The sequence below is a fragment of the Strigops habroptila genome, chromosome 14 (genome assembly GCF_004027225.2).
Source record: "Strigops habroptila isolate Jane chromosome 14, bStrHab1.2.pri, whole genome shotgun sequence".
Taxonomy (NCBI): domain Eukaryota; kingdom Metazoa; phylum Chordata; class Aves; order Psittaciformes; family Psittacidae; genus Strigops; species Strigops habroptila.
In genome coordinates this window covers 8,679,474-8,689,897 of record NC_044290.2, presented here as the reverse complement: position 1 = coordinate 8,689,897, position 10,424 = coordinate 8,679,474, and the positions used below count along the sequence as shown (strand labels likewise).

General features: G+C 40.2%; 1 long non-coding RNA gene across 1 annotated transcript; it reads left to right on the top strand.

Moving 5' to 3' along the window:
• The first annotated feature begins 1,432 nt into the window (after nucleotides 1-1,432).
• Nucleotides 1,433-10,376, top strand: LOC115616667. The gene is made up of 4 exons (XR_003994343.1): nucleotides 1,433-1,570; nucleotides 3,593-3,694; nucleotides 8,090-8,250; nucleotides 9,243-10,376. It is a non-coding gene; the product is annotated as an uncharacterized LOC115616667 (long non-coding RNA).
• The last annotated feature ends 48 nt before the right edge of the window (nucleotides 10,377-10,424 follow it).

Here is a 10,424-nt window from a genome sequence, read left to right as displayed (position 1 = left end):
GCTGGGGTTGATCGTTGAAAGAGCCAAAATAGTGGAAGTAGAAGCTTGGGTACAAATCGCTGTCGGTTTTGTGGTGAAAAAAGTGGTTATGTTGCGTCCGACGGGTGTCCCGTAGCTTTAACCATGATGAAGCATGAGGTTTCCTCAGGATAGCACAAGAAATCGCCCATAGGTGCAGGGAGACTTGAAGTCTGAGGTAAAATGTTTCTGTCTGCTCCTATTCCCACCTTTCTCAGCTTAGTGAGGACCCCCGGAGCCCTCGGGGAAGTAGAAGTTGAGCCACTGTGGCCACCTTCAGCGTCCCGACAGCTGCCTGGGTGAGGCCGGGCACATGCTCGGGATCAGGCCTTCAAGGTGTGCTCTTGGGCTACCTCCCGTGTGTAATAAAACATAATAGAGTCCAAGTGCAATGGGGAAATTCAGCGCTGGCTTTCGTTAATCAAGTCCTTATCAGCGGTGTGACAAGCTTGATCCATAAAAGGCTTTGACAGCCATCCCGTTTGATTTGCTTCCCTTCGTTAAACTCCAGGAGTGATTGTACAAGGTAAGGTAAAAATAGTCTGCGTGTGAAACAGCCTTGAATTTTGATACCAGATACAACTGCGATGCTGGCGCTGTACCATCTCGGTTTAGCTTCTAATTCCTAGTGTTAAGAAAAATGAACTTAATGATAAATATTAAGAGGAAAACCATATGTCAAAGTCAGCCATGCTGTAAATGTGCCTTACATTTATCAACAGGGGGGAATTCTAATGTGATGTTGCAACTGTCTGTTATAAAGCTTCTTATGTTCCAAGAATATGTATATACCCCCCACACACATTTGGAGAAGTAAGGCTTTATTGGCTACTATTCCCCCCCAATTTGTTTTTTACAGGTCCATAATATTTATTCTTATTAAATATTGGAAATGTTAATTTTATTTTTCAATTACGTTCCCTTTTAGTGCTGCACCATTTACCTTTCATGTTTGTTTTGGAAAGATCTTTTTTACCCTTATGCTGTTTTTTTTCTTTGAATGACTCTTCTTTCCTTCCTTCCATTTTTATCAGACGCTGATGTTTTACATGCAGCCTTTTCTGTAATTAGTTTCAACCTTAATTTTCTTACATTTTTAGGAATTCATCTTTGTCACTGTTTTATTTAGATTCTATTTTTTCTTCCCTCCAAACAAAAAGTGTTATTTCTAAAATATCCTGTTACACATTTTATCCTGTTTATCATAATTCTGCTTATCACAATCCTGCTTATCATATCCTGCTTATCATAATAATGTCTCTGCTTAGTATTCCAGTTTCTTGATCTTCTATCTCCTACTCAATTTCACTACAGCATCTCATCTGTTGTGGCTGAGTATTTCTTTAGTGCTTGATGCACTGTACAGTTCTGAGGACCTTACGTGTAGGTTCTTCACTTTTAATACCCAGGGACTTCCTGGTGTGCATTAGGATGCATTGGACCAGTCTTCTGAACTCAGGCTAGAGAGCAACAGCACACCAAATGAAGAGCATCTTTAGGTGATGAGGAGTTGATCTTGAGGTCAGCGATAGCCTGTGCCAAGTGACAGAAGGTAAAAAAGACTGTATTACGTGTGAGAAAGGCTCCTAAAAGTTTTATAGCAGCAATTTTGTCATTGGAAGTTGGTGATTGCCTAAAATCTGTAACTGTTTCCTCCCTACTGTTTCCAAGCCGCTGCTGCTTCTGGTGGCTCATCCTTCTAAATTTCAAAACCAGGAGGAGGAGCCAGAGGGCAACCTTCCAAGCAGGAGTAAGAAAGATAATTAGGCAATTAATCTCTGGCGTTACAGTCGGATCTGCTTGTGAGCAGAGGAACCAAGGATGAGATTGTAGCCTTGAGTGGGACAGACAGCACAACACCCCCCCACACACACTGTGTGCATATGAGCCTGCTGGAAGCACAGGACTGACTGCCAGATAGGGGAGTTCTGACACCCTGAGCCTGTTTTCCTTAGCTGGTGGAGAGACTCGTCATTTTTTAAGCTGTTTAGATCTGCTGCTCTGGGCTGTTCACGTGTACTTAAAAAGCACAGAACATTGGTGAGATACGTTCAACTGAAAGAGCCTCAACAAGTCTGAAATGTCACATTTGGGGCTTCGTAGTGTGTATGGCTAGAAAAAGCACAGGGCATAACATAGCAAGTAACTTCTTATTTTGCACAGAAGCGAGAAAATATATATTCCTTTTTAGAAAGATGGAAATCATTATGGTTTCTTCAGAAGAAATGAGCTGAGGCATGAGACTCTTGTGTCCTTGACCTGTCTGGTAATATAGACCCTATAGATTTTATACATGCATTTATTAAAAAATAATAATAATATCTTGTATATATAAACACCAGGTAACGGTAATAAGTTACCATAGTTAGCAAATGACAGGGAATAGGCAAAGCCAGTGAGAATGTGTTTCTAATAAGGTAGTCTGAAAAAGACAAGCAGTGAAATACAGTGTACCTGACTGAAATGATATCAACTCATAAAATTTACAAAGTAAAAGATGATGAAAGTGGTCTATTTTTTTGCTATAAATACAGAAAATAACATAATGCAAAAACAAGTTTAATATGATAAATGGAAGAAACAATCATTTGCAAACCAGGGCTGCTGCTGGAACAAACCCCTGTCAGGGAAAGCAGAAGTAGCTGGCAAAGGTGCCTTTATGACACATCAGATTTATGTCTCAAGATGGCCAATCCATTCTTGTTTTCATGTGCTGTTGGTGGGATTTTGTTTGATATCCAAAAGATCAGATTTGCTTCCTGCAGATTGAAAGCATATGCTACTTCTGGATCCCTTTTTCCTAAGGGATTTTTGCAGCCTGTATGTACCCAGCGTTCCTGTCATCTTGACAGGCTAAACTGCAACAAGTTTTACCTCTTCAGATATATATGGAAAAGTGCATGCATATTTTATAGCACTTTCTGAATTTTTTCTTCATTTCATAGTTACATGCTTTTCTCGGTTGCCTGTAGTACCCTATAGTACACAAGTACTTTCCAGCTTCCAATCCTACATATTACTATATCTCAGCACAGGAATATTTACGAAGTAAATCCTTCTTTTAAAGGGAAAATAAGTACCTGTATACTTGGAGCTCAGTCTAAATGAAAGGTCTGCCAGTATTATACTGTGTTCCTCACACCTTTAAACATGGGTCTGTCTATAGAGATTGTTAGTAACTAACTAAAGACTACTACACATCTAGCTTAGCTTCTGAGAACTTAAATATAACTTTGGAACAAAAAGGTAATGCTGACTAGCTGAATATAAACTTCTGGTCAATCTTTTTTAAAAGGTGCTTCCAGATTGAGGCCACCATGACAGGCAGTGTCACTATTTATCAGGGAGTGCTATTATATCACATTAGGAAGGAGTTGAAGTGTGCTATTCAGGGTGTTGCTGAGAATAACAACCCCACAGCCAGCGTTCTAGGTAGCTGCGGTTCTTTATTTTGGCCTCGAGCTAGTGAGCACATTCAGTGGGATTCAAGGGCATCTAGCATGGAAGAGACATTATATGCTGCACTTCTGCGGTCACATCAGAACTTTACTTCTTTCTTTCTTCATGCTTCCAGGTTCTCCAGCCCACCAAACCCAGGTTTTCCACGAGAGGAGTAAGAATACACAAATGTTGTGGAACCGAGACAAACAAAACGACTTCATGCATAGATGGGAAGGTATGGGTCCCACAGCTGAGTACAAGCTGTACTCCAAATGCAGATGCAATTTCCTTCACTTACACAAATAAACTTCACTAGATGCTGAGTTAATTTCATCTGCAATAGTTATAAATTCATTTTATAAATTCATTTTTGTTCGGTTAATATTCTTTACTTTCCGCCTGATTCGATGTCGATCAGCAGTAACACGCCATGGAAATTATTAGATAAGCTACTTTTCCCTCCCGACTTGGAAAGCAGAGGTCAACTCCCACTTTGTGTTTTCCCAGTCTCTTATAAACAGAGGCTACATAATGTTGCAGCTGGAGAAAGGGAGTAGCTGCAGCTTCCCGGGTAACGGCGCGAGAGCGGGTCGGAGGAGTACTGGGTATATTTAGGATGGCAGGATCATATTGCTGTAGGGGTGGTAGCTCTCCATTTCCGTTTGGTTTTCTGCATGTTAATGTCTGGTGCTGCCCTGTTTTTATAAGCAAGGAACTAAGAAAAGAGAAAATAAACTTTAAGGGAACAACTGTACTGAAGCATGGCAAAGGGAAGAGCTAAGATCTTGCATAGCAATGCAAGCATTCTGATGTATAGCTGTGAATGCAGTATGTGTGGAAGATTGACAGAGCAGCCACTTGTGATTCTCATTCTTGTGTTTGGCTGTGGACTGCTTTTGTACAGAGCTGTTCAAATGTATTCCAGGAGCACAGCACTTAAGGAACTTGGCCCTCAGGGAATCTTAATGCACCCATAATGCTCAGCTTTCAGCCAGCAGGTTGCTTATGTGTCTTGAGTTAGTGCAGAGAGTGAAAAGTGAGCGCACAGTATGTTTTGCACCAGAGTCACCTATCTTCTGCATTCACATGGTGAACAACAAGTGATAATTATTAGTCATTATTGCTTAGTAGAAATGTGTGCTCGTGAGTTGTTTCCTGGACTCCTTTTAGTGATGTTTTAATATATTTTTAATGACTCTTCTACAATGAAATTTATATCCTGATTTTCAGTAATGATTTATTTTTGCTTGGTGGCTTTTTAACAATAGCGTTTGTTTTCAGTGTTTCGATAGTGGACTAAAACCACCAGAATTGTTTCAAAAGCATTATGAAAAGCCTAGGCCCAATATATTGATTTGCTCTAGAAAGGTAGGACGTCTCTTAAGATGATTTAACTGTAAGCCCAGAAATGTACTAACAGTAAAAGCATTCATTACAGAAAAATGCATCTCATACAGTGAACTAAAAGTAAGGTTTGTAAGGTAAAACCAGTAAGTTCAGGATAACATCCACTTAGTTTTAAAGGCAAAGTCTAAAACAAGATCTTTATTCATAAAAGATTAGATCAAAATCAAAGGAAGTGTCTGCTGAAAGAAGGCAAGGCAGTGTTATTTCCCTTTGTTGAAACCTGAATAAATTCCATGTAGCACCAAAGACTCCATAGGTAGGAAAAGGACTTGTGGAGTCTCTGTGAAGAAGAAGGACTGTTGTTGCTCAGTTGAGCTCACACATCACTTGGAACAGACCTTATCTGGCTTAATGGTTGGTCTGTGCCCTTCATTTTGAATGTCTTTGTCACATATCTAATTGTTTGAAAAAATGAAGGTGCTTGAGGTGTCCTGTAGAAAAGTTCTGGTCCCTTTTGTCCTCAGAAACTGGATCTTTGCCATGAGCCCCCTTTTTAAACTTGAGCTTCAGAAAACTGTAGCTTTGAATATTTTCATCCAGAGTTGTTTGACTTTTTCACAGAAAATCTGTAGACCTCCTGTATATAATAAACTCACAACCCCCCCAATGTATTTCATGTATGATTCCAAACATAATGCCAACACAAAAATGCCGAATTAAATTTGATTAAAAGATTAAATGATTAAATGATTTAATTGATTAAAAGATTAAATGCCAAATCTTGACATTTAAATGCTTAATACATGGAAATAGCATAGGAATCACACTAGATCATGCTGTGATTTCAGAGATCCAGCATATGTGGTACCTACTGCAAGACTATCGAAAAATAATTCTAAGTGAGCTTCAGGAATTGTGTTCCCTAAACTGAGTCCTGGAAACTGCCACAGATACAGCAACTGAAACACTTTTGATGCAAACTCAATGATTAAACTCAGAAACGCAGAGGTCAAAGAGAAACTGCTGGGAAGATGCAAGAATTAAAGTCAGTTGCAGATGTAAATAGAAGTTTCTCACCAAAGGCTCTGTTGACAGTGCAAGAATAAAAGCTTCAATCAATCAAAAAGAAAAATATGGGAGGATCAAAGACTATGTCCATAGATAGTAAAACGACAGCTCACATTAATTAGTTAGCAGATTAATTTCAGCTTTAAGTAAGGGGTAAGTTTTGACAGGGACCGATTCTCTCTTTTGTGGCTAAACCAAGCACAGATGAACAAGATAAGGATTTTGAATTTTATCATCAGCAATTACTCAAACGATAAGATCAGGGCAGAGACTGTTTTCCCAGTGTTTTCCAGTCAGGTATATGAAAGTCACACACAGGAGAGGTTATCTAAGTGTCATATGCAAGTGAACATGTTATCTGTGGGTTTATATGCCAGAGGTTGCTTCAGAAGGCTTTTACAAGAGTTTATCTTGGTTTTGGAATGCTGCTTGGGATATATGATTCTGCACACGATAATCTGAATTATCCTTACTCCAGAAGTAGTTTTACTAGTTGCTGCCATGACTCTGTACTTTTATCATGCTAAACACATCTCCACAGAAGGAGGTAAGAAGCATAGCAGGAGGTAAATTGTGACCAACCCTAGTCCCACTTTTTGGAAAGAGAAATAAATCTGTATGTGGCATATTTTAAGATCTTTCAGTTTAATTGATGCTGGAACTGACATCTCTGTGTTTAAAAGATATGAGGCTTTGCTCTGAGGAAGTTCTATCTTTAGCTGCCTTGTTACTTACGATATTGGTAGGTCACCCAAGGCCATGCCACAATTTCACTGCCTTTCAAACCCAGACAGGTTAGTGAGGTAAATTAAGATTAGCACAGCTCTGCTCCTCAGAGCTTTGGCAGCGATCCTAAGTACAAATGTACATGCAAGAAATAATATTAAATTAAAGGTACTTAAGCAATACATTTGACAACTTAAGAGGATGTAGGAAATGACTGATATAGTTTTAAATTGTTGAAATGTGACTGATATTCTACTGGATTATGAATTAGCAACTAGAATATGATGACTGACTAGTTATAACTGCCCTGCTGCATTTAGACAAACTGGCAACTACTTACTGACCAGCCAAATGACAAAGTCAAATTAAAAGGCATACTTATGGCCACTACTGTACAAGCCCCTGGCAGCCCTGAATAAACAGATGGATCTTGTACTGAGTACCAGATGTGAATCGGCATGGAAACAATTCCCCCTCACTGAAAATGCCCTGTTCAGATTTTGGGGCAACTGAAAAGAAACTGAATGCCTCAAAATGAGTAGGAGGAAAAAAATCTGATTCATAAAAATTCCAAGTTCAGAGCCAATGCAGAGAAGAAAGTAAAGTTCTTACCTTTTTAAGAGACTATATGTGAGAGTAAATCGTCAGATAATAGTTCAGTTAAGGCATTGAATAAAAATGGGTTTGGGTTTTTTAACCAATAATAGTTGAGGAAGAGAGAAGTGAATGAAATTCTAGGAATCATTCAGATCTAATGCTGCAAGAGTAAAACAATGCACTGACAAAGACAAGCATCTGCCTACCAGGATCATAAAAATAACCTGGATGCAGGAGGGTACATGTACCAGTGCTAATGTGGGTATGGAGCAGCCCCACTGACCAGCTGCATAGTCTCAAATAAAAGTTTTTGGAGGCTCAGAGTGAAACTGCAGTGATGCAACCACTGTTGATGCAGATTGACTGCTGGGTTTGGCAGAGGTGAAACCAAATATCATGTAAATTGTTTCAATTACAAAACTAGGGGAGTTAATATAGACCTAAATTAGGGTTAGGCAATTCTGGAGAGTAAATTCCAAGCTGCTTTATTAACAGATGTGTTCGTAGATTTTTAAGCCAAAGCCCCACATGCTCAGGAAATGCTTGGAGGGCTTTGTTAAGCATGTCCCTAAGGCTGAACCCCTGGCTTAGCTTAGGGGAAGTTTCCCTGTTATTTTCATGAGCTCAGAACACCACTCTTGTTTAAAAGGCATCTTCATATAGTGCAAGTTAACTGTGAAATACTGTACGTCTGGTGGCATCTTCTAAAAAGTTGTAATTGTTTATGCATTCAGGTAGCAAACCAGCTGAAATAAACAAGATACATCTAAATCAAGTAATAATTTAAATATTTACCTTATGCACATTAGCCATCATGCATTTTAATATAGTCAAGACTTAAAGCAAAACCACTGTTGTTATCCCTAATTCACAATATATTCATTGCTTGCAGACTATAATCTAGACATATTAAGCTGTGACAGCCTGCCAGAACTTCTCCTGCAAGGATCTATGATGGAGCTTTTCTAAAGGGACCTCATAAAAGCAGCAGCAGCAAACAGTGACCCTACAGGTGCAGACTGCAGCAGCTCTCCCTCCAGTCTTCCCAATAAGGTTTGTTGAAACTCTCTGTATCTCAATGTCTTTATTGGTAATGGATCCCTCCCTTAATTTGCACTGATGCATTTGGAATGTCAGCTTCCAAAACAAGGCACATGGGAGGCATTTAAAGTAGATTTTTTGAAAGGAAAATGAACAAAGAGCATGTCAGGTTCCATTTTGATTTGCATGACAAATCCTGCATGCAGTGTTCTGGTGGGTCGGGCTGGGCTTGCCTGCCACTCACTGCGTTTGTCACTTTGGTTTGAACACTTCTGACAGTCCGTTATGTTAATTGTTCTAAGGATTGTTTTGCTGGGGAGGAAGAAAAGGAAAGGCATTTGTATTTTTGTACTTGTTCCATTTACAGGAAAGGAGGGATTTCTGGGGGAACGCACCATGTTTTCAGTCTGTTTGTGATCTATTTTATTTGCAAATAATCCTGTGAAGTCATCAGCAAGTTCAGTACTTTAAATCTTACTGTTACTCACTCTGTGCCTGTGGTTTTGAGTGGGAAATACTGGGCCCCTAAACTGGAAACTTGGGGAGTCTATTGTTTTGGTGCACACCATTCTTTCTTCCTTTGACTCCTGCAGTGATGGGTCCTGCAGAGTGGTTTGTGCTGTGCCTATATGCTTCTATAGGATGATATTGTGGTGCTTTGACAAGTGCTAACAAGGGATTTAATGCCCTCAGAGGCATTGCTGGGCACATATTGTTACCGGTGTGGGGGTAGTTTGTGGTAGATATGTAGATATGTGCACACAACTGAATTCTCCCAGCAGCACAACTCAAGGTGGAGGTCGCCGTTGCCCTTTGGGGTGCACACACTTCTCTATCATCTATGTTAACACAGCCATGGCTTGTTTGTTTAGTGGTGGGTTTTGAGTTTCAAAGTCCCCAACTCACTGGGAGTTGATCACAAAACAATATGTTCAGACTGATAGAATGATCAACCAGAACGTGTCAGGAGAAGACTTGTTCATGTTTCTGTCTCTCTTTCGCAGTTGCTGGTTTTCAGCCGAAGGAGACATCAGTGTTTAAAAAATGAGGAGAGCAAGAAGAGAGAAATAGAATTTCCTGGAGGTTTCCAGGTAATGACTGATATCAACCTTTTAAGCTTTGAACTCCTACGCTGCATGCGGTCTGCTCGTGTACGTTTTGTGATCTAAGTGCACCGTGACAGACAAGCTCTAGATAGAGAATGCTTTTATAGTAGAAAATCATGCAGTCAGATGCAGAAATACCCACATAACTGAAGTTAAGCCATCAAGTGTAGTAATTCCAATCACATTCTTGCTTAGTGATTCAGTAGCTTTTCAGGCCCAGGGTAGTCCTCCTTAAGTACTATTTTAGTAGTCTGTGGACTTACTCAAGAATCTGTTTGAGCTGGTCAATCTCCAAAAAAAGAAACTCAACATAATTAAGAAGTGTTTCTGATGATCATGAATAACACTCCCACTGCTGTTTTGGGAAGGATTACCTGTTGTGCTGCTTTACTGGAAACTTAACTTAAGGGGAGGTGAGCTCACTGACATTTAGGTCCCAAGAAGTTGAAGGCTCTGGCTCATGTATGGGGCTAGTTCATGTCGGGATGGCTGTTCTGATCCCTGCTCCGGCTATCTTCGCTGTGGGGAGTTCCTCCTTCTGCTGCAGGGATGGCTCTGGGGCAGCTGCTGGGTTTTGCCAAGTCTATTGTGAATATTCTAAATATATAATGGTGATGGTAAATGGATAGTATATAAAGGCGACTGGCTAGCACTGTGATGTGCAGACCCATGGCCTGTGGCAGTACAGCACGGGACACAGGAGCCTTCAGTGTGGACAGCGGCACCGGGAACTGCTGTTGTTCCTGTACAGCGGGTACGGGGTCCCTCTGCTCCAGGCAGCTGTGGTTCAGATCTGCTCCAGCACCACGCTCTGGAACACAGCAGCTCTTGGTCTCGTAGCTGGATGGTGACTCTCCATTTCCTGTTCAATCACTTCTTGGAAAATAGTGTCACTGTTTCCTGTCAGAGTGAAAAGCTGCTAAACCTCTTCCACTAAGAGTTCATTTGTGTTTTAATTGGTGCCCGATATTGAGAAGAACCATCATGAATCTAAGTCATGGCAGGTGAAAAAATAAATTACCACTGTTCTTAGTTGTTCTTGTGTTTTGTCTTATGGGTGTTTTTAACAGATGTCAGTTG